The following is a 22,848-nucleotide window of genomic DNA, read 5'->3' on the forward strand; positions in this document are numbered from 1 at the left end:
CCTAAATGAAGCTATTTTAAGCTGTGTCACGCTTGATTAGGCTATTACAGAGGCAGCATGTAATACTGGATTCTGCCTCTTAAACTGTCACCAAAATCATCTTTAACTTCACTGCAGAGTCCTCTTTTAGCAAAGGGGCTTTGTTTGTCCTGTGAGTGAGGCCAGCTGACAAGAGATTTACATGTGAGTTTGCAGAAAGAAACCATTCAGCTGTAAAGGCTAAAACAGGTCTGGTCCTTTCAGAGGACTGAAGTATGTGTAAGGGAACACAGCGGGGTCAGAAGGAAAGTACCAGTGATCAAAAAGACTCTCATGGCCAAAATGGATCAGTCTGTTGCATTCATTTGATCGTAGGATAGAAGCTAGCTTCTAAAAAAGTGCTGAAAACTTACGTCAAGTCAACCCTCCAGACCAGGTTTTTCTAGAGTTTGTTCTGTGTAGAATCATCTGAATGTCTCAATCAGGGCAGACTTAACCATTAGGCACACTGTATGCTTCTCAAATTCATTCCTACCAGAACACAGATAACCCCTATGCAAATACAGGACCAAAAACTAAAAGTACTAATACAGCGGAACCTTGATTTACGAGCATAATTCGTTCCAGAAGCATGCTCGTAAACCAAAGTACTCGTATATCAAAGCGAGTTTCCCCATAGGAACTAAGGGAAACTCGCTTGAACGTTCCGACCCACCCACACCCCCCGAGGCCAGCGGCGCTGTTCCACCTTAAACCCCCCCCCCCCCCCCCCGAGGCCACTGGCGTTGCTCCACATCCCCCTGCTCGCGTTCTCCCCCTCCCCGCCGCAATTTGGCATCCCCCATGCACCCACCCACCCAAACACGCTGGCTTACCCCCATATAGCACCGGCACTAATGTACAGGACATGCCAGTACCCGAAGATCTGCTGTCTTCCTTTTGCTGGGCCTTGAGCATCTGTGCATGCTCAAGGCCCAGCAAAAGGAAGACGGCAGATCTTTGGGCACCGGCACCAGCATGTCCTGTGCATTGATGCCAGTGCCGGTGCCATATGGGGGTAAGCCAACGTGTTTGGGTGGGTGAGTGGTTGGGTGCGTGGGGGTTTGCCAAATCGCAGCCGGGGGGCCCTGCCGGATCGCAGGGGGTGGGGAGGCGCTCGTAAATCAAGTCAAGCTCGGTTTCCGATGCGCCGATTTTGCGAATGTTTTGCTCGTCTTGCAAAACAGTCGCAAACCGGTGCACTCGTAAACCGAGATTTGACTGTATATAAGATTCAAGACTGCATGCAGTGCAACCCCAGAGAAAAAGAAACAAATGCATTTCTTACTGAACAGTGCAAAATACAGACAGCAGATGTAAATTCTCAAAATTGACACAATTCAATCACTAAATTTAAAAGTAAAATCATTCCTCCTACCTTTATTGTCCATTTTCCCTCCATGCTGTGCCTTACTTTCTGGCCTGCTCCCACCTGGCCGTTTTATGCTGCCCCCAGTGTTATCTTTGGGTCGGCTCCCTCTTCCTCAGTGCACAAAGCCGCGGGCAGCAGCTCCTCGAGCACGTCCCGCATCTCATCTGGAAGCCTTCCCTCTGACGTTGCATCAGAGAAAAGGCTTCTTGTTCAGGCGCAGGACACGCGTGGGAGCCACTGCCCATGGCTTTGTGCACTGCAGCACTAAGGAAGAGGGAGCCGGCCCAAAGATTACACCACATCGATCGCACCGCAGACTGGCGATTGAAGAACACTGTCTCAGGCCCGATGCACGTGCCGGCCCCATGGATCGGCAGGAAATTCCTGCGGACCATCACCGGTCCGCGGACCAGCAGTTGAGGAACACTGATCTAAAATATATAGAAATAAAACAAATGAAAATTGGTTAACACCTTTTTTGTTGGACTAACCCTTCTTCAGATCAGAAAACCATACCATCTTATATAAAAAAAACCCTACCCGCGCTTGCGCACTCTTACCGGCGTGTTCCCTGATCTGTATGTCCGTGGCCGGCAAGAGTGCGTATGCGAGGTTACAATGGCTCTCCGTAAGTACTTTCTTCGTGGTCTGACCCTCCCATTCCTTCACGATGTCTGACTAGCTCCCTTAGTCCCTTACCGCCCCCCCTTCCCTTCCCGCGGTCCCGACTCCAAACCTGCCGACTCGAGCAGTGTCCGCAGCACTCTACACACGCTGCTTCGAGGCCTTCTACTGCCCTGATTTGCTCTGCTGCGTCTCGATGTCATCAGGGACGTGCCAGAGTAAATCAGGCAGTAGAAGGCCCCGAAGCAGCGTGTGTAGAGTGCTGCAGATGCTGCTGGAATCGGAAGGTTTGTCGGGACCGCGGGAAGGGAAGGGGGGGCAGTAAGGGACTAAGGGAGCCGGCCAGACCGCGGGAAGGGAAAGGGGGGGTAGGGGAAACGCTGCTGCTGCACAGGGAAGTGGTGTGGGGGGAAGGAAATGGAGGGGGAGGGAATGCTGCTGCTGTGGCTGCTGCACAGGGAAGTGGGGGGGATTGAAATGCTGCTGCTGCACAGGGAAGTAGGGTGAGGGAAATGCTGCTGCACAGGGAAATGGAGGGGAGGGGATGCTGCTGTGGCTGCTGCAAAGGGAAGTGGGGGAGAGAAATGCTGTTGCTGCACAGGGAAGTAGGGTGAGGGAAATGCTGTTGCACAGGGAAATGGAGGGGGAGGGGATGCTGCTGTGGCTGCTGCACAGGGAAGTGGGGGAGAGAAATGCTGTTGCATAGGAGGCAGGGAAAGAGACAGATAGATAGAAAGATAGAAAGAAAGAAAGAAAGACAGACAGCGGGAGAAAGGGAGACAGAAAGAAAAGAAGACACAGGGGCAGGGAGAGACACAGAAAGACAGACAGACAAAGGGGGCCAGGGAGAGAGACAGACAGAAAGAAAGAAAGACAGCGGAAGGGAGAGAGAGACAGAAATAAAGACAGACAGACATATATTCTAGCACCCGTTAATGTAACGGGCTAAAATACTAGTTTTACTCATAAATTATCTGGAAATTGGAATGACAAGTGAGGTGATTAAGGGTTCCTTTTACTAAATCAAAGTACAGCAGACCCTCAATATTTGCGGGGGTTAGGTGCAGAGCCGACCCGCGAATAGGGAAAAATCACAAATAAGTTTTTGGGCAGGCTCTGAGCCACCCCCACCTCCCTCCTGTGTCCCCGACCTTACCTGGTCGTCTAGCGGTGATGCGGGGCAGGAGTAATCTTCCTAAGCTCCTGCCCCGTGTAGAGCTGTCATCAAAAAGGTTGCTGTGAGTTGCCATTTTGATGATGACTCTGCACCGGGCAGGAGCATAGGAAGATCCCTCCTTGCCCCGCATCACCTCTAGACCACCAGGTAAGGTCGGGGACACAGGAGGGAGATAAGGTTTGGGGGCAAAAAATCCAAAACAAAAAATCACGAATAACTGAATTTGCAAGTGGGGAAACTGCGAATCAGGTGGGGGAGCTGTAAAGCTTTTTACTATGGACCGGCAAGGTAAATGCTCCGACGCTCTTTCAATTCCTATGAACGTCGGAGCATTTACTTCACTGTCCTGCAGTAAAAACTCTACCATAGTTTAGTAAAAACCAGCGTAAATTTGTAGATGACACTATTTCAAATGGCAAATGAAATTTAAATATTGCAGGCTCTGCCCCCTTCCCTTCAAGGTCTGTCTCCATCTCTACCCCATCCCCACAGGCTTTGTCACTATTCCCACCACAAGCCTCAAACACTTATGATTTTATATTTAAATCTTTTTATTGAAATATAAAAAAGCACATAATACTCCTAATTGTAAAGCCATTTCTTCCATTCATTCATATACACACAATATAATCTTATTAATAATACATAAGGGTAACCACATAGTTAAACTACATAAAGCACTATCATTTATGTTCTTGCGATCTGTTGACAGGAAGTTGTTGTCAGTACCATCCTTGAATGTTGTGAAGTTATTAGGCAGTCACAAAACAATGTTTTTAGTGTAGGGACCAGTGTGCTGAAACACCCTTTCCTTGGGGTTAAGACAGGTGTCCACTTTAATGCAGTTAAGGAAGGGCTTAAAAATTGCTTTATTTGAATGTTATTTTGTCAAGTAAGGTAAGTTGCTAACTGCTCGAGTTCAGGTTTTTTGTTGAGTTGTTAGCATTAAGGTAATTTGTTTGTTTTGTTAACGATTGTCTGTGTCTTATGTTATGGGGACAGGGTTTGTTTTTAAGACTGTATGCATTTTTATGTTTTTAATATACACTAAAACTTAATTTTATAGACTGGGTCTTCAACCAAAAGGTGCTTGACTCGGTTTACAATAATGTAAGTATAGTACATAAATATAAAAGAAGAAAGTAATCTACAATGGCTTAGTTTCCAAACTGTTTAGTAAACAAGAAAGTTTTCAGAGCTTTCCAAAATAAAACAAAGGGGCCTAGACTTCTAAGTGAAAGCGGTAACTCATTCCAGAGCTCAGTTAGTTTGAAGATGAAAGAGTGGCTGAATCTCTTGAAAGTTCTATTTTTACCCCTAAGGGAAGGAAATGTAAGTTTTAATTTATTTGAACTCTTAGTGAGATGAGATCTGTGTACATTCCAACTAAAGGAACCAAAGTAATAAAGATGCTAAAGAGAATTTTAAATGCAAAACAAACACACTTAAATTGAACTCTAAGATACACTGGAAGCCAATGTAATTCCTTGAGCAATGGGGTTATGTGATCGAATTTACTGTGTAATCCCTTTCTCCTTCAAGAAGTCATCCAGGCCCTTTTTGAAACCCATTATTGTACTCTGTCCTATCACCTCTCCTGGAAGCGCATTCCAGGTGTCCACCACCCTCTGAGTGAAGAAGTACTTCCTAGCATTCTCTTGTTGAATTAGTTAAGCAACTGTGGTTAGAAGCAGACGGCGTTTTTTGAACTGTGGTTAGAAAGCTGTGTACTACACCATACAGGACAGTGATGTGAAGACTGCAGTAAAGCTAAGTGAACATTTTTTGCATTGACTGGCTGTTTTGAATATGAATTGGTAGAACGCTATCTATAAGCTGCTTCTCCAGGTTTTTCAACTTACCTCCTGATGATTACTTCACTTAATGGCAGGAGTTCCTGAACTTTTTATAGTGGAAGTTTAAGCCCAGTTTTTTGTTTGTTTTATTTTTGAAGTCTAGGGAGTTTTTTTCCCCCATTCTAGGTTTTCTCCCTTTCTGTCCGTCCGGAGCAGACCAGCAATAGTCCTTAAGTCTCCCTTTCTCAAGTCTTGGTACTTCAGGGAGCTGAATCCTTTGGATTTTGAGGTCCATTTCGTAAATTTAGGATAAGCTGTTCGTTCTGGAACACCTAGCAACAACAGAAAAATCCAACTGAAGCTGCAGTAAAAAATCACCAACATGGAAAAAACAACAAAAACTGCAGGCAATGTACAAGATGCAGGCAAGATTTATTATACCAAATTAAAATGCAGTAATATAAAAACCTTTTTACCAACCAAGGGACCCGACACGGTCCGTGTTTTGGACAGTACACCTTCGTCAGGGGTCCTAATAAATATAAATACAATACTGAAATAATATAAACAATATTTAAAATTGTTGTCTGGAACACCTTACATTAAGCTTTTACACTCAATTTTTCTATTTGATTACTGTTATTTAAAAATACCATCGTATAAGCCCAGACCAGATGTATTCCATTTATCAGCAAAGGTGGTAGAAGAGGAAACGACAGCCGGTGTGGTTAAAAGGTGAAGTGAAAAATGCTATTAGAGAAAAAAAAACATCCTTTAAAGAATGGAAAAAGGTTCCAAATAAAGAAAATAAGAAGAAACACGAGAATTGACAAGTTAGATGCAAAGCATTGATAAAGACAGCTAAGAAAGAATATAAAAAGAAACTTGCAAAAACTCATAATAAATTTTTTTTAGGTATATCAGAAGCAGAAAACCTGTGAGGGACCCTTGAATGATCAAGGAGCAAAAAGGGGCGCTCAGGGAGGATAAGGCCTTAGTGGAAAGACTGAATGAATTCTTTGCTTCAGTCTTTACGGAAGAAGATGCAAGAGATCTACCTGAACCGGAAATGTTTTTCAAGGGTGATGATGTGGAGTAACTGAAAGAAATCTCGGTGAATCTGGAAGATGTACTGAGCCAAACCGACAAGTTAAAAAGTGATAAATCTCCTAGACCGGATGGTATACATCCTAGGGTACTAAAAAACTCAAACGTGAAATTGCTGACCTGCTGTTAGCAATCTGTAAACTGTTGCTAAAATCGTCTTTAATACCTGAAGGTTGGAGGGTGGCCAATGTTATGTCAATTTTTAAAAAGGGCTGCAGAGGAGATCCGGGAAATTACAGACCAGTAAGCTTCACTTCAGTGCCGGGAAAAATGGTGGAAACCATACGCAACGGAATGCTTTTTTATTTTGGGGGACCCAAAAGCTCTGCCCCAGACCCGTCCAAACTCCACCCCTGACACCACCCCCATAATAATACTAATTGTAATTCAATATCTTTGATTCATTTTTCATATACACACACAATATACTCTTATTAATACATAATAGTAACCACAAAATTTTTTTAAAAAACCACAAAGCACACTGTATGCAGAGAAAATGTTAATTATCATTTATATTCTGGGTTTTTTCAAATATGACAAGGCAGATGAAGAACATAAGAACATAAGAATTGTCACTGCTGGGTCAGACCAGTGGTCCATTGTGCCCAGCAGTCCGCTCACGCAGCGGCCCTTACGTTAAAGACCAGTGCCCTAACTGAGACTAGCCTTACCTCAGTGGCGTACCTAGGGGGGGGCGGGGGGGGCGGGCCGCCCCGGGTACCAGCCCTGAGGGGGTGTTCCCGGCCTTGCCGCTCAGTCCCCCCCCACGCCCGAAGGACCGCTCGCCCCACTGACCTTCCAGCACACCTATGAAGCAGCCCGCAGCAGGATCGCGACGTCAGCAATCCCTCAGCTGCTTGGGCGCTGCTTCCTGCGCCGCGGTCCCGTCCCTCCTCTGACGTCAGAGGAGGGGGCGGGACCGCGGCGCAGGAAGCAGCGCCCAAGCAGCTGAGGGATTGCTGACGTCGCGATCCTGCTGCGGGCTGCTTCATAGGTGTGCTGGAAGGTCAGTGGGGCGAGCGGTCCTTCGGGCGTGGGGGGGGGCAGTAGCTTAAGGTAGCCCGGCGCAGGAAGCAGCTCCTAAGCAGCGCAAAGATAGCTGACGTCGCGATCCTGCTGCGGCTGCTTCATAGGTAGTGCGGGGAGGCCAGGGGGGCGAATGGTCCTTCGGGGTGGGTCGGGGCATCAGGCCTTCAGGGTGGGGCGGGCGGGCGGGCAGGCAGACTTTCAGGGGGAGGGGGGTGACAGGCAGGCAGGCAGGCCTTCAAGGGGGGGTGCAGGTCTTCGGGGGGGGGGTGCAGACCTTCAAGGGGGGACAGGCCTTCAGGGGGGGTGCATGCCTTCAGGGGGGGTGCCGACCTTCAAGGGGGTGCAGGCCTTCAAGGGGGGGACAGGCAGGCAGGCCTTCAAGTGGGGGGACAGGCCTTCGGGGGGGTGCAGGCCTTCGGGGGGGGTGCAGACCTTCAAGGGGGTGCAGGCCTTCAAGGGGGGGACAGGCAGGCAGGCCTTCAAGGGGGGGACAGGCCTACAAGGGGGTGGGACAGGCCTTCAAGGGGGTGCAGGCCTTTGGGGGGGTGCCATCCTTCAAGGGGGGGTGCAGGCCTTCAAGGGGGGGGGCAGGCCTTCAAGGGGGGACAAGCAGGCAGGCCTTCAAGGGGGGGACAGGCCTACAAGGGGGTGGGACAGGCCTTCAAGGGGGTGCAGGCCTTTGGGGGGGTGCCAACCTTCAAGGGGGGGACAGGCCTTCAAGGGGGGACAAGCAGGCAGGCCTTCAAGGGGGGGTCAGGCCTTCAAGGGGGGGGGACAGGCCTTCGGGGGTGCAGGCCTTCGGGGGTGGGTGCAGGCCTTCGGGGTGGGTGCAGGCATTCGGGGTGGGTGCAGGCCTTCGGGATGGGTGCAGGCCTTCAGGGGGGGACAGACCTTCGGGGGGGGGGTACAATCCTTCGGGGAGGGTGCAGGCCTTCAGGGGTGGGGTTTAGGCGTTCAGAGGGGGACAGACCTTCGGGTAGGAGGTAAAGTCCTTCGGGGGGTGCAGGTCTTCAGGGGTGGGGTGTAGCCCTTCTGAGGGGGGACAGACCTTCGGGGGAGGGGGGTCCTGGTGTAAAAGTACACAGAGGGAGAGAGGGAAGGGGGGGTTCAAAGATACGTGCATATGCCAGACTTTGGGGGTTAGAAATAATGGGTCTAAAACAGAGGAGTGGGAGAGAGATGGTGCATAATGGGATTTAGGGAGGGAAGGAACAGAAAGGGAGAGAACTTGGAAACAGGGGATGGTGTGGAGGGGGGATAGAGATACTGGATAGGAGGATAGTTGGGAACAGAAAGGGAGAGATGGTGGATCCTGGGGTGGTGGGGAGTTGAGAAAAGGTGAATCTGTGGATGGAGACAAAAAAAAGGAAAGATGCCAGATCTCCGGGGGAGGGAAGGGAAAACGGAAGGGGAGAACAGAGATGGCAGACGGATGGTTAGCACGGAGAAAGGAGACCCTGGCAAGCAAGACAACAAGAGCCTGGGACCAACAAGATTTGAATATTGATCAGAGAACAAAAGGTAGAAAAAATAATTTTATTTTCTGTTTTGTGATTACAATATGTTAGATTTGAAAAGTGTACATGAGACAGCTTGAAATGGGAACTTTTCTATTTTTGTGAATGGCAAGGCTGAGTTCAGTTAAAATATATGCTTTATAAGAAAATATAATAATGTGTTTTATAAAGTTTATAAGCATTGCTGGCATACTCGGTGAGGTGTTCCTAGTGTTGGTGGTGGTGGTAGCATGTCAGTGTGTTGAGAGGAAGAGGTAGTCTGGGAAATTCTGCTGAGCAAACTCTGGGCCCATTTCCACCCCCAGTTAGTCCACTCCACTCAACTGGTTCACACACTGAGTGGGTCTTTGGGTGTTATTTCTGGGTAGTTGTTTTAGAATCTCTTCCAGTGGTTTGTCAGTATCTCCTTCTGGTCCAAGGAAGGAAACTTTGTCAACCTTAGCATTGACCTTCAGAATATGTTTGTAACAGCACTGCTTGTGTGGCATTAGGCTATGTAGTGATCGAAAGAAAAAAACAGACCTTTGCACATTTTTGCACTATATGGTGGGTGTATGAGGAGATTCATTTCCTGCACAGTTAAGTCCATGTGAAGTTACCTTGTGCTGTATTTGACATCTAGCAAGGTCTCTGTTTGGAAGGAAAGATCTAAGCTTAAAAATGAAGTGGCCAGAAGTTATGTTAAAAGTAGATAGCGTAGCTGGTTTTAAGAAAGGTTTGGACAAATTCCTGGAGGAAAAGTCCATTGTCTGTTATTAAGACATGGGGGAAGCGTCTGCTTGCCCTGGATTGGTGCACTCAGCAGCAACAATTTTTTCTACTGAATAATAGTCTAGGTACAATGAAAGTAAATAGCAAAAATGTTTGAGTAGATAATTAAGGAAATCTTTTTCATATTGCTTGCTTATGGACTGGGAAAAAAGACTGTTCAAGCAAATGTCTCCAGAACTGCTTTAATGGAAAAATGTGATTTTTTTTTTTTTAAGTACTTTGTGAAATTTATTGTTGTTGTGAAATTTATTGTTATACTTTGTTTAAACTTAAAAAGCGGTGTCATTAACAGTGAATCTAATCGAAAACAGGGTGAATCGAATCGAATGAAATATTTTTCTCTGAATCGGGCAGCACTATTGGCTACCATGAGAATGGGCTACTGGGCATGATGGACCATTGGTGTGACCCAGTTAGGCTATTCTTATGTTATGTTCTCATCTGTAGGGGCCTTTGTTTTCACTTCTTATTTTAATGTATTTTTTTCCTGGGAACTTATCAGTGTTTTTTTTATAATGGGAACAAAAATGGAAGAGAATTAATGTGTGTGGAATGGGGGGGTAACTAATTTCTTCAGCTAAATAATTCAATCCACTTCAAACAGACATAGGAGAACTCACGCACCATTCACACACCCTCCAACCAAAAACGTCAAAAGAAAAAAACTGTTCGACAACCTCCTAGCCATTCGAGCTGCAACACTTGACCCCCAACTCTACAACCTATTGACCTCGACCACAAACTACAAAACCTTAAAAAAAGAAATAAAAACCCTTCTATTCAAAAAACACATAAAACCAAACTAACATAATCAGAACTGTCCCAAGCATCACCTGCAACTACTCCATATGTACTTCTGATGTCATGACAATTCCGACATAATTTATGTTATGTTATGTTTGGAATAATGGTTACATAAATGAGGTTCAATAAAAGAAAATTTTCACTGCCTGTTTCTTTCTTTTTTTTTTTTTTTTGGTGCCGTTTCTATTCTGACCATTTATTCCATTTCATGGTTATTGCAAAAAAAAAAAAAAAAAAATTTTACATGGGGGGGGGGTGTCAAAAAATGATGGGCCCCGGGTGCCACATACCCTAGGTACGCCACTGCCTTACCTGCATACGTTGTGGTTCAGCAGGAACTTGTCTAACTTTGTCTTTAATCCCTAGAGGGTGTTTTCCCCTATAACAGCCTCCAGAAGAGCGTTCCAGTTTTCTACCACTCTCTGGGTGAAAAATAACTTCTTTACGTTTGTAAAGAATCTATTCCCTTTTAACTTTAGAGAGTGCCCTCTCGTTCTCTCTACCTTGGAGAGGGTGAACAACCTGTCTTTATCTACTAAGTCTATTCCCTTTATTATCTTGAATGTTTCGATCATGTCCCCTCTCAGTCTCCTCTTTTCAAGGGAGAAGAGGCCCAGTTTCTCTAATCTCTCACTGTATGGTCCAGCCCCTTAACCATTTTAGTCGATCTTCTCTGGACCCTTTCGAATAGTACTGTGTCCTTCATGTACGGCGAACAGTGCCGTATTCCAGGTGAGGGCGTACCATGGCCCAGTACAGCGGCATGATAACCTTCTCCGATCTGTTCATGATCTCCTTCTTAATCATTCCTAGCATTCTGTTCGCCCTTTTTGGTGACGCTACACATTGCACGGATGGTTTCATCGACTTGTTGGCCAGTATTTGTGTATAAGATTTTTGTTACCGACATGCATCACCTTACACTTATCCATGTTAAACCTCAATTGCCATGTCGCAGCCTATTTTTCGAGCGTGTTTATATCACGTTGCAGGTCTTCGCAATCCTCCTGCGTCTTCACTACTCTGAATAACTTTGTGTCATCTACAAATTTAATCACCTCGCTCGTCGTACCAATTTCCAGGTTGTTTATAAATATGTTGAAGAGCAAGGGTCTAAGCACCGAACCCTGCGGCACTCCACTCATGACGCTTTTCCAATCCGAGTATTGTCCATTTACCCCCACTCTCTGTTTCCTATCCACCAGCCAGTTTTTAATCCACGTGAGTATTTCACCCTCGATTCCATGGCTCACAATTTTTCAAAGTAGTTGTTCATATGGAACCTTGTCGAACGCCTTCTGAAAATCCAGATATACAATGTTGACTGGGTCACCCTTGTCTATCTGCCTGTTTACTCCCTTGAAGAAGTAAAGCAAGTTCGTCAATCAAGATCTTCCTTTGCTGAAGCCGTGCTGGCTGGTCCTTATCAGATTGTGTCCGTCAAGGTGATCAATGATGTGGTCCTTTACCAGCGTCTCTACCATCTTTCCCGGTACAGAGGTTAGACTCGCTGGTCTGTAGTTTCCTGGATCTCCCCTCGAACCTTTCTTGAAGATCAGCGTAACACTCGCCACTTTACAGTCAGTAACAACTATACAAAAATAGACAAATATAGTGTAAAATATAGACAGCAGATATAAATTCTCAAAACTGACACATTTTGATCACTAAATTGAAAATAAAATCATTTTTCCAACCTTTGTTGTCTGGTGATTTCATGAGTCTCTGGTTACACTTCCTTCTGACTGTGCATCCAATATTTCTTTCTTTCTTTTACATCCAACATTTCTTTCACAATCCAGCCCCATCCCCTTTGGGTCCAGGTCTCTCTCTCTTTTCCCTCTGCTTACCCTCCACAGATCCAGTGTCAGTTCTCCTTTGTACCTACCATCACCTCTATTCCAGGTCTCCCTCTCTCTCCCTTCTCTGTTATGATCTTCCATCTCTCTGTTCTTCTTCAGGGGCTCTCCACCTCTGTCTGCACCTCCCATAGTCCAGCCCTCTCTCTGTCTTTCTTCTGCTTACAACCCCTCCCCATCCTATTGTCAACATGTCCCTCTCTCTCCCTCCTCTGTTATGATCTTGTATTTCTTTGTTGCTCCTCAGGGTCTCTCCCCTCTCTTCTGTCTGCACCTCCCATAGTCCAGAATCTGCCTCCTGTCTTTCCCTTTTGAAACAGGCCTTTCTATCTCTTTCTTCTGCTTACAATCCCCCACCCCCATCCTTTCTCTGCCTCTCTCTCTTTCCTGCCTCCCTTCCTCCTTTCTAATCCCCCTCACTGCCTTCCAGCCTTTGTCCCACCCCCTTCCCTGAAGCCAGTCAGCCAGCCAGCTTCCCTGCTTGCGCACTGAAGCCAGCTTGCTTGCTTTCCTCCACCGCCAAAGCCTGGCCTACCCGCTGCCGATTCTTCCTTCCCCCCGGTCCTCCACCGAAGCCAGTCTGCCTCCCACCCCTCCCTGCCGTGCCAAAGCCTGGCCTACCTGCCACCGAATCTTCCATCTCCCCCTCCCCCCCCCCCCCGCCGCTCACCGCCCACTGCTGCAGCAAATCCAAGAAGGGAAGGGAATAGTCGGGCGCGTGCAGCAGCGCTAGCCCACAAGCCTTCCCCCGACTTTGGGGGGTGAAGCTTGAGGGCTGGCGGCATGCATTTGCTGCACGCGCCTGGCCCTTCCCTTCCTGCAGTTACGGCGGCGAGCAGCGGGCAGGGAGCAGCAGCAGATGCAGGCAGCAGTCAGCCCACGTACCTCCTGATCTACAGGACGGGCAATTTTAGGGTAGGCCATGGCCCCTGTGGCCCCCCCATTCCGACACCTATGGTGGAAACAATTATAAAAAATAAAATTGTGGAACATGTAGACAAACATGATTTAATGAGTATAATCAGCATGGGTGCAGCCAAGGGAGATCTTGCCTCACCAATTTTCTTGGCTTCTTTGAAGGTGTGAATAAACATGTGGATAAAGGTGAGCCAGTTGATGTGTATCTAGATTTTCAGAACGTTTTTGAGAAAGTTCCTCATGAGAGGCTCCTGAGAAAATTAAAGAGTTTTGGGATAGGTGGCAAAGTTCATTTGTGGATTAGGAATTGATTATTGGATAGAAGAAAACAGAGCGTAGGTTTAAATGGTAATTTTTCTCAAAGGAAGAGAGTAAACAGTGGAGTGTCGCAGGGACTGGTGCTATTTAACTTATTTATAAATGAACTGGAATTTGGAATGACTAGTGAGGTGATTAATTTTGCAGATGACACTAAACTGTTCAAAGTTGTTAAAACGCATGCAGATTGTGAAAAATTGCAGGCAGACCTTAGGAAACTGGAAGACAGGGTATCCAAGTGGCAGATGAAATTTAATGTGGACAAATACACAGTGATGCACATTGGGAAGAATAACCCAAATCACAGTTACTAACTAGATGCTAGTGTCCACCTTGGGGGTTAGCGCCCAAGAAAAGGATCTGGGTAACATCGTAGACAATACGATGAAACCTTCTGCCCACTATGCAGCAGTGGCAAAAAAAGGCAAACAGGATGCTAGGAATTATTTAAAAAGGGATGGTTAACAAGGATAAGAATGTTATAATGCCCCTGTATTGCTCCATGGTGTGACCTCATCTGGGGTATTGTGTTCAATTCTGGTCTCCTTATCTCAAGAAAGATATAGTGAGGAAAGATTAAAATGGTTAAGGCTCTTAAGGTTGGAAAAGAGACAGCTGAGGGGAGATATGATTGAAGTCTACAAAATCCTGAGTGGAGTAGAACGGGTACAAGTGGATCGATTTTTCACACTGTCAAAAATTACAAAGACTAGGGGACACTCGATGGAGTTACAGGGAAATACTTTTAAAACCAATAGGAGGAAAATTTTTTTCATTCAGAGAATAACTAAGCTCTGGAACACTTTGCCAGAGGATATGTAAGAGTGGAGAGTGGAGCTGGTTTTAAGAAAGGTTTGGACAAGTTCCTGGAGGAAAAGTCCATAGTTTGTTATTGAAAAAGACATGGGGGAAGCCACTGTTTGGTCACCATGAGAACAGGCTACTGGGCTTGATGGACCTTAAGTCTGACCTAGTAAGGCTATTCTTATGTTCTTACCATAGATTTGTGTGCCTAAGTGCGTTGAAAATGTCTTTGTTTAAAATTTACAAAAACCCCACCCTGGCCACTGTGTTATTGATACTTTTTTCATCATTTTAACAGTGCTATGCAGATAAATTCTAGCAGTGAATAGAAACTGTGTGAGAAATGCTAAAAGTTGGCAGTTTGGCAAACTCTGTCCCTGCAATTCATAGGCCTTTCCCTAGGCCTACCTGAATTGTTGCCACTTTCCTCATCCCAGATGGTCCAGAGGAGCGAAGTCTCGCGGCCGTTTTCTTCAGCTGCTGAGCGGGAATGAGCGAGAGCGCGCCTTAACTCTCTTGCTCGCGCTCAGCGGCTTCTTTGACTGGCTCGCGAGAACTCTCGGGAGCCAGTGAAAGAAGCCGCTGAGCGCGAGCAAAACAGTCTAAGCGCGCTCCCGCTCAGCAGCTGAAGAAAGAGACCACCAGGCCAGAGGAGGTAGGAGGATGGAGCAGAGTGCAGAGCGAGCGAGGGGAGGGGGCTGGGTGCAGTGGCTGAGGGGAGGGGGAGGGGGAGGGCCTGGGTGCAGTGCCTGGGGGAGGGGGAGGGACTAGGTGCAGTGCCTGGGGGATGGGAAGGGGGCTGGGTGCAGTGCCTGGGGAAGGGGGAAGGGGGGGTTGAATGCAGTGCCTGGGGGAGGGGGCTAGATGCAGTGACTGGGGGAGGGGGGAAGGAAGGGAAGGGGGCTGGGTGCAGTGCTTGGGGGAGGGGGAGGGGCTAGGTGCAGTGCCTGGGAGAGAGGGAAGGAAGGGAAGGGGGTTGAATGCAGTGCCTGAGGGAGGGGGAGGGGGCTAGGTGCAGTGGAGAAGGGGAGGGGGCTAGTGCAGTGCCTGTGGGAGGGGAGGGGGCTGGGTGCAGTGGCTGAGGGGAGGGGGAGGGGCTGGGTGCAGTGCCTGGGGGAGGGGGAGGGACTAGGTGCAGTGCCTGGGGGAGGGGAAGGGGCTAGGTGCAGTGCCTGGGGGGGAAGGAAGGGAAGGGGGCTGGGTGCAGTGCCTGGGGAAGGGGGAAGGGGAGGTTGAATGCAGTGCCTGGGGGAGGGGGCTAGATGCAGTGACTGGGGGAGGGGGGAAGGAAGGGAAGGGGGCTGGGTGCAGTGCTTGGGGGAGGGGGAGGGTCTAGGTGCAGTGCCTGGGAGAGGGGGAAGGAAGGGAAGGGGGTTGAATGCAGTGACTGAGGGAGGGGGAGGGGGCTGGGTGCAGTGGAGAAGGGGAGGGGGCTAGTGCAGTGCCTGTGGGAGGGGAGGGGGCTGGGTGCAGTGGCTGAGGGGAGGAGGAGGGGCTGGGTGCAGTGCCTGGTGGAGGGGGAGGGACTAGGTGCAGTGCCTGGGGGATGGGAAGGGGCTAGGTGCAGTGCCTGGGGGGGAAGGAAGGGAAGGGGGCTGGGTGCAGTGCCTGGGGGAGGGGGAAGGGGGGGTTGAATGCAGTGCCTGGGGGAGGGGGCTAGATGCAGTGACTGGGGGAGGGGGGAAGGAAGGGGGCTGGGTGCAGTGCTTGGGGGAGGGGGAAGGGCTAGGTGCAGTGCCTGGGAGAGGGGGAAGGAAGGGAAGGGGATTGAATGCAGTGCCTGGGGGAGGGGGCTAGGTGCAGTGGAGAAGGGGAGGGGGCTAGTGCAGTGCCTGTGGGAGGGAAGGGGGCTGGGTGCAGTGCCTAGGGGGAGGGGGCTAGATGCAGTGCTTGGGGGAGGGAGTTGGGAAGGCAGGGAAGACAGATGCTCAGGAGATTGAGAAAGACAGATACAGCACTTACTGGGAAAGTGTTGGGTAGGACAAACACACGGGCTGGGGGGGGAGTGAGGAAAAGAGAGATGCTGCACAGGTGGAGTAGTGGAAAGCAAGAGAAAGAAATGCTGCCGATGGGGGAGGGAAAAGGAACGGACTATTGTTGGACATAGGTATATGGCGTGAGAAGGAAAGAGAGATGATGTATATGGGGAAAGGAAGGAAGAAAGAGGAAGAAGAATTGTTGGCCATGATAGTGGTTGAGAGGAGGGAGGGAGAAATGTTACACTGGGAGGGAGGAGAGATGACCCAAAGAAGGGAGAGATGTCAGACCACAGAAAAGAGAGGAGAAAGATGCCAGACTATATGAGGGGGAAAGGGGGAAGACAGAGATGTCTGACCATGGGCGAGGGATGAGATGGTGCATAGGGATGGAGGGGAAGCGGAGGCCGAGGGAGGAGATGGTGCACAGCGATGGGTGCAACAGGGAGGAAGAGATAAGAATAAATGCTTCTTAGGGATAGATGGGAGTATGGAAGAAGAAAGAGGGAGGAGATGGTACACATGGATAGATGGGAAGGGAAGGCATGGAAAAGTAGATTTTGATAAGAAAGCAGAAAAATGGAAGAAAGTTGAATGTTAAAAAGTTAATGCTAAAGATGGATATAGAATACAAAAAATGAACTGACTTCAATGAAAAACTGTCTATAGAGAGTGATCAGTTGTGATTATAAAGCGCTCAGAGATATGAAACTCCAAAGGGAAGGCTAAAAAGCCACCCTGCAAAAGGAGTTCACCTTCCAGTCATTGCAACCTCTTATATCGCTGATCACGCTCTGAGACTAGGTGAAAAGAGTTTTAGACCTTGTAATTCTTTAGTCATTCCAAAATGCTGAGAGTGCTATCTTCTCTTAATATTCCAGAGCATGATATGCAATGATCACTGAATTGATTTGCTATAATAAACTGTTCACTTAGCTTTTAAATGTAGTTTAGGGGTCCCAACTTGGCCCCGTTTCGAAGTCTGCTTCAGGAGACCCGATGTGGACTTTCAAAGTGCTTAATGCAGTGAATGGTAACAAATCTATTAACTTCGTGATGTGCAGTCACGTCGCTGCTAAATATCGATACTGGCTCTGAAGATTCCAGCTGGCAGAGAGTGATCAGCGATATAAGAGGTTGCAATGACTGGAAGGTGAACTCCTTTTGCAGGGTGGCTTTTTAGCCTTCCCTTTGGAGTTTCATATCACAACTGATCACTCTCTGTAGACAGTTTTTCATTGAAGTCAGTTCATTTTTTGTATTCTAAACTATTTTCTGACTTCCCATTTTTTATATTCATAGTCCCTGACTCTTCTAAGGAAACAAAGATGGATGTAGGGCAGAAAGTGAAGGAGAGAAAAACAGCAAATGGATAAGGTGCCCTGGATACACAGTTAAGAGCACAGACAAAAACTGGGAAAGATGATTTGAAAACCGTAATCACCAGACAACAAAGGTAGAGGAAATGATTTTATTTTCAATTGAGTGATTGAATTGTGTCAGTTTTGAGAAATTACATCTGTTGTCTATATTTTGCACTGTTCAGGAAGAAATGCATTTGTTTCTATTTCTCTGGGGTTGTACTGCATGCAGAGTCTTGAATCTTAGGGTTTTGTTTGTGTATATTAGTGCTTTTAGTTTGTGGTTCTGTATTTGCATAGGGTTATCTGTGTTCTGGTAGGAATGAATGTTGAGAAGTATACAGTGTGCTTTGCATAGTTTAATTTTGTGGTTAACCATTATGTATTGTTAATAAGATTATATTGTGTGTATATAAAAAAATGAATGGAAAAACTGGTATTATAATTAGTACTATTATGGGGGCGGGGTCTGTGGGGTCCCCAAACATAAAAGCGTTCCACTGCCTATGGCCACTAGTGTCATAAGTCTAGAGAGAAAGGTCATGATTGCATCATTGGATGCTGCTGTGGCTATGGACAGGAACAAATGGAAAGTGGTACTGCCTCATCAGACTCTCGATGGATTCAGTTGGCCCAGGGAGCCTATGAGGAAGGAGGGCGCAAGAAGGGAGCCCTGAAAATGTTGATGACAAAAAGGAGAGGAACCCTCAAATAAAAGAAACATTCCCCTAAACAACATGGGAAATGACACAAAACAACATTTTTTGGGCTAGCCATCCCTACTACTAAGTGGGGAAGTATGCCCATGGGAGATGCACAAATGTCAGATTTGCATATATAGATGGGATGATGGGTGCTGAAATGTGAACACCTTCAATAAATATCTTTTTCAAAAAGATGGAGCAATATGCATTCAGAAGAGCTCATGGATCAGAGGTGCATGTATACCAGTGGTTCCCAAACCTGTCCTGGGGGACCCCCCAGCCAGTCAGGTTTTCAAGATATCCCTAATGAATATGCATGAGAGAGATTTGCATACCTGTCACTTCCATTATATGCAAATCTCTCTCATGCATATTCATTAGGGATATCTTGAAAACCTGACTGGCTGGGGGTCCCCCAGGACAGGTTTGGGAACCACTGATGTATACTGTACATTGATGGTTGCATAGTTATCCAAGTTCTGGTGCTGAATATCAACTTTCACCAGTCAGTCTATTTATTCAACACTGAGATCCGGGTACCAGCCTGTGCTGAATATTCGGGTCTAAATTTAAATGCTATGGCCAGCACTTAATCCAATACAAAACCCAATGTTTAAATGTCAGGGGTAAATGTAGAACACAGTCACTTCTCAATCGGCTCCTGGTGCTGTCTACACAGCTGCAGAGAATGCGTTCATGTATTCAGAATGAGCTTTCAGTTACTGGAGGCTCTGCAGTGCTTTAGCTGTATATATTAGCCATGGATGAGTCTTTTCATTCGGTGACTCAAATGGTTTCTTGTCTCATTACTGAGATGGTGGCTGCTGATTGCATCTCCTCCCCCTCTCAAATTCTTCAGGTTTGACTCTAAGCTTTAATTCCCTACACTTGAAAAGCTGATGGGGTTTTTTAAAAATGCTTTCTTATACCTGTATTAAATTTAAAATATTTTTTTTTTTACAATTTCCATTTACAGCAGGCCAGTTTTATGAATTACTATTATGAGATTAATATTTGTGTACAGTTTTGGTATTTTGTTTTGTTTTTGATATATTTGTATTTTATGATAAATTATTTTATGGTTATTGTTGTTTTATTATATTTGTGTTTTGTAAACCAGTTAATCTATAAAACCAACATTATTAAAGTCCTGATGCTCCAGGCCTGGTAACTCTTGGCCCCTGGGGACACAGAAAAACACATAACTTTAAAAAGTTGCTTAAAATAGCTGTAAATTCATGAAAAAATGACAAGGAAACTAGTTAATGCACAGAATATTAAGAATGAAATTGCTGAGAAAAACTGGAACATCAAACCTCTATTATTCTTCCTCCAAGGCTGGTTGCATAAATGCTTTATGAACATTTTATAAATATGATTCTATTTTGAACTTGCCTCAAGTCATTTTTTCATCCATAAAATATTTATTGTTCAGTTATATCACAGATAATATTTGGCTAAGGACAAGCATTGGTTCAGTTCAGTTTAATTATATGATAAACCACCTTTTGCAGCACAACAAAACATAAAAAAATGTTTTAAAAAAAAGTTAATGTCGAGCAAATCCATAGACATAAAAACCAGACAACTTGGAGATGAAAAGAAATGAACATGATAGAAATAACACAGTAACCTAGCCAAAGAGATAAGAACATAAGAATAGCCTTACTGGGTCAGACCAATGGTCCATCTAGCCCAGTAGACCGTCCTCACGGTGGCCAATCCAGGTCACCAGGACCTGGCAAAACCCCAGAGAGTAGCAACATTCCATGCTCCTGATCCAGGGAAAGCAGTGTCATATATCCCCATTCTTCCAGCCCACAGAAAGTACCTCCGCTTTCAGCTAGGACTTCATCATCTATGTAGGGAAGGTTACATGTGCTGTGAGGATGGCACCTAAGCAGGAACACTTGTGTTCAAATCCCAGACTAGGATTTGTAGAAGCTGTGAGGGACTGCTTCATGGAGAACTAGTCAGGGAACCGACGCGAGGGAGTGCTACTCTTGACCTCATCCTAAACGGATTAGGGGGGCCTGCAAGAGGGGTAGAAGTGGGAGGACCACTAGGCAACAGTGACCACAACGCGATCAGATTCACATTAGAAAGGGGGACACCCACAGGAAAGAGGACCGCAACGACTGCGCTCAATTTCAGGAAAGGGAACTATGTTGCTATGAGGGAAATGGTGGGGAGCAAGCTCAGAAACATCCTTAGGATGGAGACTGTAGGAAGCGCCTGGACCCTATTCAGGGACACCCTGCAGGAAGCACAAAGAAAGTACGTCCCCAGTTTCAGAAAAGGCGGCAAGAACAAGCGGTCAAAGGACCCGGTTTGGATCTCAACAGAAGTAAAGAGGGCAATAAATGACAAAAAAGTATCCTTCCGGCGATGGAAAAAGGACCCAACGGAGGAAAATCACCAGGCGCACAGGAAATGCCAAAAGGAATGCCACCGAGAGGTTAGAAAAGCAAAAGGGAAATACGAAGAGGGGCTGGCCAGGGAGGCGAAAAATTTCAAGGCATTCTTCAGTTACGTAAAGGGGAAGCGACCAGCGAGAGAGGAGGTGGGGCCGTTGGATGATGGGGATAGGAAGGGAGTGATTAAGGAGGATAAACAGGTAGCTGAGAGGTTGAACACGAGAGAAGACACATCTAATATACCGGACTCAGAGGAACTCATGAGCGGGGAACAGGCTGAAAAATTGGAACATATAGAGGTAAGTAAGGAGGATGTCCTCAAACAGATAGACAGGTTAAAATGCGGCAGTTTTCAAGGATAGGTTGCAAACATGCTGGATTGTGCCCGCTATTTCTTGTCTTAGTTCCTTCAGAACCCTTGGGTGGATCCCGTCCGGGCCCGGCGATTTGCTAAATTGTTTTCCGGCAGTTTAACCTGTATGCAGTTTAGCGACGGATTATCAAAAGGGATTATCTCCCTCTTTAGCAAGAACTCTAGCAGTCTCCGACACTGACATGCAAATAGGCTCTTCAACATTGAAATTAGCCCTACGGTGGGTTCTTAAAAAATGCTGAGCCATTTTCAAAAAGTGGCGTCGGCTTTTGGCAAAACAGACAAAAAGCGACTGGTCCAGGGGTGCTAGTCAGTGCCAAGACTGCTAGAAACCCCTGTGTTGTGATGCAGCGGGAGAGATGCTCATTCTCTCCACTGCATCACAACACCCCTTCCCAGCATCAGAGGCAGCAAACACCACCCTCCTCCCAGAACGGCAGTGACACCACCCTGCAGCGGGAGAGATGCCCACTTCTCCGCTAGAAGTAACCCCCGCCACCTTCTGTGCCGCCCCCTCCCCCTTACCTCAAATTTGAAGAGCGGGAGGGACACTGACCCACTCCTCCCAGTTGACTGCATTGTCTAAATGGGAATTCTCCTCCCCAGGGAGGGGTCTGAGGCTCTTATTGATCCAGGTTGTATAAGGCCTGTAGATGGTCTGCGCTTGCTCTCCGTGCTTTTTTGTAATTTTTTTTTTTACTTTTTTACTCGGGTGGTCTCATCCAAGGAAACATGAGTCTGGGAGACAAATTTGATTTAGAAGGCCTTGTCCCTCGCTACTGTTACTGCTCGAAGACGATTTACATTCTGGGTACTGGGCACCGTAGATGCTTTGCCTTGGCAGGACTTCATAACTATAGAATTTAGAAGCATCTCAATGGCACATCAAGGTGCAGGGATGTTGCTGATAGTTTGAACTGGAAATGCTGGAGGATCCGTGATGAAAGAACTCCTGGACGTGATGGGAAGGGTGTTGGAAAATGGGACCTGTGGTGCCCAGACCATATATCAACACATGGCTCCTGCCTACACTCGCAACCCTTGGTTATAACCCGCGGGTTTAAAGCGGGGCTTCACTGCAGCGTGTTCTGGAACAGATTAAAACCTGCAGATTAAAACCATGGGCTTGCATTGCAGGGAAGGGCGGCAGAGAGCAGACGAGTTGGCAGGGACGTGAGTGACTGATCCTCAGCAGTTGCTTGTTTTTGGATCGGCCAGCCCAATCGGTGTTCCTTCATTGGTTTAGTAAATCGCTGCCTTCCTACTTATGCATGCATTTCCCCTCATTTGCATGTGCGGATTGGATCGGGTGCGGACAGGATCGGCCAGAAGGTTAGTGAATTGGGTCGGGGTCGCAGTCGCAAACTGCTTGGGACACAATCGGTAAGGTTAGTGAATCTAGCCCTAAATTTTTTTTGAGATGCAGCGACCAGAATTGCACCCAATATTCGAGGTGCAGCTGCACTACAGAGCAAGACAAAGGCATAATAACATTTTCATCCTTATTTTCCATTCCTTCCCTGATGATTCCTAACATTCTATTTACTTTCTTAGCTGCCGCTGCTCACGGAGCTGTCAACAGCACCTAAATCTTTTTCCTGGGTGGTGATACCAGACATGGATCCCTGCATCACATAGCCATTGTTTGGGTTTTTAAAGTTAGTACCAGTAACCAATAAAACAACACATCTGTGTTAAGATGTCTGCATTGAAAGAAGAACACTTCTATACAGGCATTTAAGCCCATATTTCTACCTCCCCGCAACTCCTAAAAACACAGGATGCCAACAACTTATCACAAGTTTTAAAACCTCTGGTATTATTATGAGCCGCTTCATGGGAAGCTTAAATAATGTGAGAGTTTCAGGTCCACAGGCAGACCTATTACTGTGAAGTTTGA

The 22,848-nt window shown here is 46.8% G+C and overlaps 1 long non-coding RNA gene across 1 annotated transcript; it reads right to left on the reverse strand.

The window, feature by feature from the left end:
* Nucleotides 1-1,665: 1,665 nt before the first annotated feature.
* On the reverse strand, nt 1,666-14,629 carry LOC117347318. The gene is made up of 3 exons (XR_004536772.1): nt 14,526-14,629; nt 5,054-5,319; nt 1,666-1,821 (listed from the first exon to the last, which is right to left on the reverse strand). It is a non-coding gene; the product is annotated as an uncharacterized LOC117347318 (long non-coding RNA).
* Between the last annotated feature and the right edge of the window lie 8,219 nt (nt 14,630-22,848).

This window comes from Geotrypetes seraphini, chromosome 13 (genome assembly GCF_902459505.1).
Source record: "Geotrypetes seraphini chromosome 13, aGeoSer1.1, whole genome shotgun sequence".
NCBI lineage: Eukaryota > Metazoa > Chordata > Amphibia > Gymnophiona > Dermophiidae > Geotrypetes > Geotrypetes seraphini.